The following is an 8,521-nucleotide window of genomic DNA, read 5'->3' as shown; positions in this document are numbered from 1 at the left end:
GGTGTGTTTGAGTGGCCATGTGTGCAGTAGTTTCGGGATGTGTGTGTGTGTGCTCTGAAAGGCACCATCTGCTCAGTGTGACAGTAATGAAGTGAGGGAAATTGAGGGACAATGACTCAGTCTCTTTCACTGAAGCAGTGGGCGGCCCGAGCATATTTCGCCTGCTTTGCTCAGGATAGCTTCACTCTGTCACTGTGGTGGCATTTCGGTAACACGGTCAGCCACAGGTAACAGCACACACACACACACACACACACACACACACACACACACAATACAACTATGATGCAAATCTACACACTCATATACACTCTGTTAAGCATAATACATTGTGGGATTAACACAATAGTTGTTCTATATAGGACACCTACATGGAACTCTTTTTTAAACTTTAACAAGTAAAATAAAAAATAAAAAATACTTGGCTCTCTGGAATTGTGGATTCTGATCGGTCTCACTTCATTCTGACTGTTCAATCACATTCTGTGGTCAGATATTTAATGTATAATGACAGGGATCTGATTATCTTGTCAGGATAATTTAGCGTTATTCCATGGCTCTCTGGAATGCTCATTTGTGATTGTTCAATTGTGGCATAAAGTAAGCAAAACAATTATAATTTAAAATCAAATCAATATTTCATGTCCATTCATATATTTATTTGCGAAGTAGTCGTCTTTTTGCAAAATAAACACCAACAGGTAGATCAGAACTCTGATGCTGTCCGGAGGTTGTATTCAACTGATTCTGGAGACTCTGCAGTCTCTTTCTTCCCACATGATAAAACAATTTCAACTCAAATAAGTATTACATAAGTAGAAGTAAGTAGTTTCTGGAATCCACCTTTTCCTGAATGCTGAAAAGTCCCTGGATTCGTACCGGATGCCTGTTTTCATTTTCAGGTGTCCAGTGTTGCAATAACTGTCTTTTGACAGTGAGTATGTTTACATGGGCAGTTGTAATCAAGCTATTGCAGGTTTTTGGTAGTGTTGGGTTGGAGTCCACCTTAGTCAAGTCCGAGTCAAGTCCGAATCTTTAAACAGTCGAGTCCAAAAGGGGCAGAGTCGGACTCAAGACCATGTCCATAACAGGCCGAGTCCGAGTCGAGTTCAAATGAATCTGTTCATGAATCTGAATTAAAATTGTAACTGTAAACTCAACATCAATATTTTAAGCTTATTTTAAACTTCACAACTAAGAAAAACAGTTTGTCAACATAAATTTAACAAAAACACCTCTGTTGCCTTTCATATATATATTTTATGATTAGTATCCGGCTGAACAGACTTCAAAGTGGTTTCAGAATTGGGGTTTTCAGGGACATTGAAGTACTTACCTGGCTCCTTGTGACCACACAACAGCCTGGGACGGGGGAGGAAGAGGCCTGTCCTTTAACACAGTTCTTATTGCCTTCTGTTGACATTTCAATTATTTGTTGCTTTTTCCCCTACACTCAAACATAGACTAAAGAAAGTGAAAGCTGCTTTAGTCATTACAACCAGAGTTGTTATTATTTTGAATTTGAATTTAGTTTTTATTTCTACTTCATTTTCAATTTGTCATTTTAATTTAATTTAGTTTTATTTAAAATTATCCCTATTTAAAGAAATAATAGTCTATACTGAGATTTCTTTCTGAATCTTTTTATCTATCTGCCGACTGATTTGTGAACTCATACTGAACAAATGAGTCAACACAGTAGTAATTAGCACTCGCTGAGAAGTTACGTCTCATGAATTGACTGCAAATTCTACATCCAAAAACACTGGAAAAGCCCACCGATAATATTAGGGCCATGTTGTCACGGACATAATTTTCTAGTTAATTTGTGGGAAAACGCACAATGCAGGGCAGTTCTGCATGCTGCTTCTGTACCTAAATCCCTGATGCGTCCGTGTGCGTCTCGCAGCAGCTGTCGCATAAGAAATAATAAATAAATATAATAATTTATATTTGCTTGAGCGGCAGCTGCGTTGGTCTGCAATCAGTCTGAAATCTTTAAATACCAACCAAAGAAAATTTAATTCACATGGGCGGCCATGACGTGGGACTCTGGCTCGGCGGCCATGACGTGGGACTCTGGCTCGGCGGCCATGACGTGGGACTCTGGCTCGGAGGCCATGACGTGGGACTCTGGCTCGGAGGCCATGACGTGGGACTCTGGCTCGGCGGCCATGACGTGGGACTCTGGCTCGGCGGCCATGATGTGGGACGCTGGCTCGTCGGCCATGAACTGGGACTCCGCTTCGGCATCCGTCTCCCCCACAGTGAACGTAGAACCAATAATCTACAGGGCAAGGCTGATATACTGAGCCAGATTGAGGGGACTGTGACCACCAGGCATCAAGGAGGAGATCGGCTCACTCAATCCCACCCGGAAAATGTCCTTGAGGACAATTAAAGTCCACCCGGCAGGCCAGAGCGCAGAAGTCCTCCACATAATTTTCCAGGGATCGATTCCCCTGGTGCAGTCGAAGAAGCTGGATTGCTGGGTTCATTTAGGTCGGTCAGGTATTCTGTAACGTTGCTGGCAAAGACAGGCTGACGAAGACGATGAAGTCAGAACCAAGGTGCAGTTTATTTACAGAAGTGAAGTCCAACAACCGTAAATCCAAACGTGAAACAAAACATAAAAATAAACTTGACTTGACTTGACCAATCCAACAATGTTACACTTACAAACAATACCTGACAATGGACCATGGAAAACATGAGGGTGAAATACATGACATGGGAGAACACATGACAAAGATAACCAATAAACACAAAGAACTCTAAACAAGATAACTGGACAATCAACAAATGAAAACAAGACACATGAACATGGAGGGAAACATGAAATCACATGACAAGGGAACCACATGACATGACACAGGAATGTCCTGGTTACTTGCGTAACCTTCATTCCCTGATGGAGGGAACGAGACGTTGTGTCGGTGTAGTGACACTAGGGGTCACTCTTGGGAGCCAAAGACACCTCTGGTCTTTGATAAAAGGCCAATGAAAATTGGCGAGTGGTATTTGCATACCACTCCCCCGGACATACGGGTATAAAAGGAGCTGGTATGCAACCACTCATTCAGGTTTTGTGCTGAGGAGCCAAGACAAGGTCCCGGCCATTTCAGTGGGTAGTTCAGCGTTGTGGCAGGAGGGACACAACATCTCATTCCCTCCATCAGGGAACGGAGGTTACGCAAGTAACCAGGACATTCCCTATCTGTCACTCACTCGACATTGTGTCGATGTAGTGACACTAGGGGTCCCTATATGAAATGCCGCAACTGGCTGAAGTGTGTTACGTGAAGTGGCGGTGTGTGATGGGCAGACTACTGTGTGCCTCATAGCCAGCGCACCAGGCCAACACATAACTGTTATGAGTGTTGAACGGCCCTTTGGGGACAAGTCGTCTACCCAAAAGATAGAGATGGGCTAGCCCAGTCGTGGCCTCTTATCCCCTTTTTTTCCCTCTACCCCCCAAAAAAAGGGAATGAACTGACTGGGGCCACCAGGTCTAGTCGGGGGGGGTCCCTCCCAAGGAGACCACACCCCGCCCGGGGGGGGGGGGGGGGGGGGGGGGGTATTTAAATGGAAATACGTCACATGGTCTTGTCGAGCTTTGTCGGAAGTATGCCATGTGGAGAAGTCCCATGGTAGGTCCTACCCTACGGGGGAGGAGTTACTACAAACATGGTGACTGGGGCAGAGGGGCTTCTGCCCAAGGAAGATGCAGTTTACCAACAGGGAAACGAATTAGCGGAAGATATACGTCACATGGGGTTACCTATGAGGAACCACCACATACGGGGCACCTACCCCAGTACAGGGCTTAGTTAGCACGTGTACTGAGCCGGCAGTGAGTTTCTCCGCAAACTTGTCTGCCACAGGGCTCGGAGGAAATCAGGGAACACAGTTTGTGAACACTACTGGGAGTCAACGGCGCACGTCTTCAGCTCAGGTGAGGTGAAAGGTGCTATGCGCAAGCGATACACCCAGCCAGCTGTCCCGGACTTACCTGCTTGTGTGTGCCACTACACGGGACGAAACCGGTTCCACCCGGAGATTGTAGAACCTCGCAAGGTGTTGGGTGTTGCCCAGCCCACTGCTCTGCAAATGTCTGTTAGAGAGGTGCCACTGAACAAGGCCCAGGAGGCCGCTACGCCCCTGGTAGAATGGGCCCGTAGCCCTACTGGGGGCGGCACGTCCTGGGCGTGATATGCCATAGTTATGGCGTCAATGAGCCAGTGGGCAATCCTCTGCTTGGAGACAGCGCTTCCTTTCCACTGTCCACCAAAGCAGACAAAGAGCTGCTCAGAGACTCTAAAGCTCTGCGTGCGATCCAAATAGATGCGTAAAGCGTGCACCGGACACAGCAACGTCAGAGCTGGGTCTGCCTCCTCCTGGGGCACAGATTGCAGGTTCACCATCTGGTCCCTAAAAGGGGTCGTGGGAACCTTGGGCACATAGCCCGGTCGGGGTCTCAGGATCACGTGAGAGTAGCCCGGACAAAACTCCAGGCACGTTTTGCTGACAGAGAACGCTTGCAGGTTTCCTACCCTCTTGATGGAAGTGAGCGCAGTCAGGAGGGCAGTCTTCAAAGAGAGTGCCTTAAGCTCAGCTGACTGCAAGGGCTCAAAGGGGGCTCTCTGTAGACCCTGAAGAACTACAGAGAGGTCCCATGAGGGAACGAGGCACGGTCTGAAGGGATTCAACCTCCTGGCACCTCTCAGGAACCTGATGATCAGGTCGTGCTTCCCTAAGGACTTACCGTCCACTGTGTCGTGGTGTGCCGCTATAGCGGCTACATACACCTTCAAGGTGGAGGGTGACAGCTGCCCTTCCAACCTCTCCTGCAGGAAAGAAAGCACCGATCCGACTGCGCATCTCTGGGGGTTTTCGCGTCGGGAAGAACACCACTTAGCAAACAGACGCCACTTAAAGGCATACAGGCGTCTCATAGAGGGGGCCCTAGCCTGAGTGACGTGTCTACCACCGCGGGTTCCTGGGCTCGCGGCACCGCTCACAGCCACGCCACGCCCCCGTTCCTTTCTTCCCGGAAGTGCATGAAGAGCTGACAATGTCGTGGGAGGCACCTTTTACTGCCAGGTCCCGATCTTTCAGCTTTCCTGCCCTCACTACCCTCGATGGTGGGGCAGCCAAGGGCTATTCGGCAATCCCCCTGGTGGATAAGGCGCTCGAGGTGCAGCTATGCACGCAGAGCACCTGCATCAATAAAAATCATGCTTTCATCCTCATTATATGAATGGAATTAACATGACATCATTAAAAGAAGCTGTTATAACCACTGGATGAAAATTGAAAGATATATGCTATAGGTAATGTGTAATTTGTTAAATTCTGCATTAATAGTGCTAATGCTAATGCTAGCATGCTAACATTGGCCATAGTATGCACCTGTTACCCTTTTTGTGTGTATACATGCTGGACTGAACTGAGCTACAATTACATTATTTAGGTCTGTTTGTTCGATTTCGCTAAAACCGGACTGATGATTTCAATCTGACAAAAGCGTTTTACATGACATTTTATAAAAGATGAATTACTGCTTTAGTCCGATTGAAATCGAACTTTTACTGTGCATGTAAAGGAACTCAGTGCCTCACCCGAGTGGGTAGATGACATGAAGTGATGACCCAAGGTTTCTTACATTGATATCATTATCTACTTCATTAACAACATTAACTATTGAGTTGTTATGACACCCCACAAATGCACAAGTTGAGCTTGAACTAATTTTTACTCCATCCAACACTTAAAAAGGTTGTTCCTTATCTGGATCAATTGTTTTGGTTGTTTTTACATTGCATCTTTTGGAGACAAGAACCAGAAAACAATCCAGCGGCAATCACATCATCATGTCGGCGCCAAGTGGTTGGTCGGGAAAACTTGGATAAAATGTATATTTTTAGATTTGGTTGCCTTATTACTATTTTCTTCAGCTTTACGCTGGCCCAATTCAAAAGAGTCCACCCCAAGACTCTATGATATTCTGGTCTTTAGATATGGCTTGGATTCTTGCCTTTGCAAACACCACTAATAATTATAAAAGCAAATGTTTTTATTTTTGTTTTGTTTTTTAAGTTTTAGAAAAAGTATAGCATGTTCCACTGCAAAACGCTGCTGTCATTGTATGTCATGTCAACTACATATTTGCGTTTTGAATTCAACATGAATGCCAACTGTCTCTCCAACATAAAACAACCTGATTGCCCAAGATATCACTTGATATAAATGATGGTGAATGACACCTGCAGTTTAACTTTAACAATCTGGCCTGAAGCAAAACAAACAGGAACGCTGTGTCTTTAATGCGAATTTAATGACAGTGTATAAATTCCAAATAAATGGCTTTCTTTGCCAAATATCTGGTAAACCCCATTTACATATCTTAACTGCTTTATGTGTCATGTGTTTCTGTTAGTTCACAAAAGGGGAACAATCGTACTTGCCAGTAGTTAGACTGTATGGGCACTTTGCATTAGTTACAAGTTTAGTTATTTGACATTTGCAAATATTTTTTGTAAATATGCAAAGTGCCTTTGAGTCAACTTTATGTTCAAATGTAGGGGTTGTTGAGAGTGAACAGAAATATTTATACTATAATTTATACTCTGGAATCCCAGATGAAAATGGCTCTTTCCTAGCTCTTTAATTGTGTTTCAGTTGTGTTTCATTTGAGTATCTTTGTCTCAGGTGTTTTTCATTTAACTCTTTAGGAGCAACACAAATCAAATGAGACATTTGTTGATATCTAATAAGAATATAGAGCTATAAAATTAATGTGGATATCGTAGCTTCGATAATTTGGTCTGGAAGTTGATGAGAACATTTTTAGTTTATATTAAAATCAATCACTTTTGATTACAGATTATTGGTATCTTTGAAAATCTAAGCAACATTTGAGACATTGTTGAGATCTCTTTTGGAACTCTAGAGGAGGCACATGTAAGCTTACTGTAGTCTTTTTCTCAGGAGAAACTTCTGAGAAACAGGAGACTCAAGAAAATTATCTATTTCGTCTCCAATTAATCTCATTGCTGTCTAGAAGAAACAACAGAGATATTAATATAGTATTATATTATGTTTATGACTCATGGTTTGAACCCAATTTCTGTCTAACATCTGGGCCTATCAGTTAGCTGTCTCATATTAGTTCAGTTCCGACAACTCGCTGCATAAATTTAAGGTGTTATAATCAGGGTTGGGAGGGTTACTTTTTAAATGTATTCCACTACAGATTACAGAATACATGCTGTAAAATGTAATCTGTAACACATTCCATTAGATTACTCAAGGTCAGTAACGTATTCTGAATACTTTGGATTACTTCTTCAGCACTGGTTGATTTTTTTCACTTGTTTTGACTATAAAAACTCTGCCAGTACAGTAAGACAAAATACACATGTTAAAAATACATTCTCTGAAAAACCTAAATATCTTATGCAGTGTTGTTTCTAAAACAAGATTAATCAAATTGATCTTGTTTTAAGGATTTTTAGATATTTTTACAGGAAAACAATACAAAAATTATTATCAAGAATAAGATTTTTGCCCTAATATCAAAGGTCTTACTAGAAAAAAGAAATTATGATCCAACGTGAATTTTCTTGATAAAAAATATGATTGTGCCTGGTAACGTGCATGTAAAATGGCTAGAAACAGCATTTTAGCTTAGCGTAAAGCTGACAATTTACAAAAGCTTTATTTCTGTTTCTTGTGCTCCAAACTTACTTCAAACTTACTTCTCTGTCTGCTCGTATGAATGTAACACATCACAAGAAAGTGTTTCACCGCTGTTCAAATGCACTTTAGATTGCATCATTTATATGTATAAATGTTTTCCATCTGAAAGGACTAAATATTAAATGAAACAAATGACAATATAATCACAAAGTAATCTCTTCAGTAATCAAAATACTTTTTGAATGTAACTGTATTCTAATTACTAATGTATTTGTATTTCGTTACTTCCCAACCCTGGTTATAATGAATATGACAAGTTGGTATGTTTGGTATCGGTGGACTAGATCTGCTTACGTTGCTGCTACAGAGCAAGTATGAAAACTTGCCACTTCTAGAATATACAGAGACATGCTCTGTTGAGCATGTAAAATAACTGCTGCACAATTAAACATACAATCCACTTGAAATAGATCTAGACAAGTTGTGCTGGGGAGGAGGAGGGTTTCAGAGAGAAAACTCTTGTAGTGCACTGCAGTGAAACCAGTTTAACTGCAAACAACTGAGGCAATTTACATGTTAGACAAAGAGAGAATATACAAGTTGATTGGCTAGCAGATTACATGTCAAAGGACCTATCAGCTTCTGCCATGTAAAGTTTCATGACTCAACTTAGGATCATTTACCATCATTTATTACATAAAACTCAGGAATACTTTATTTTGATTGGTCAGTTGCAGCATTTTGTGATTAACAAACTCAATCAATATTTCATGTGAATTTATTTATTTATTTGTTAAGTAGCAGTATAATAATTGGCATA

Source organism: Myxocyprinus asiaticus, chromosome 48 (assembly GCF_019703515.2).
Source record: "Myxocyprinus asiaticus isolate MX2 ecotype Aquarium Trade chromosome 48, UBuf_Myxa_2, whole genome shotgun sequence".
Lineage (NCBI taxonomy): Eukaryota > Metazoa > Chordata > Actinopteri > Cypriniformes > Catostomidae > Myxocyprinus > Myxocyprinus asiaticus.
Note: the sequence above shows the minus strand (reverse complement) of the source record.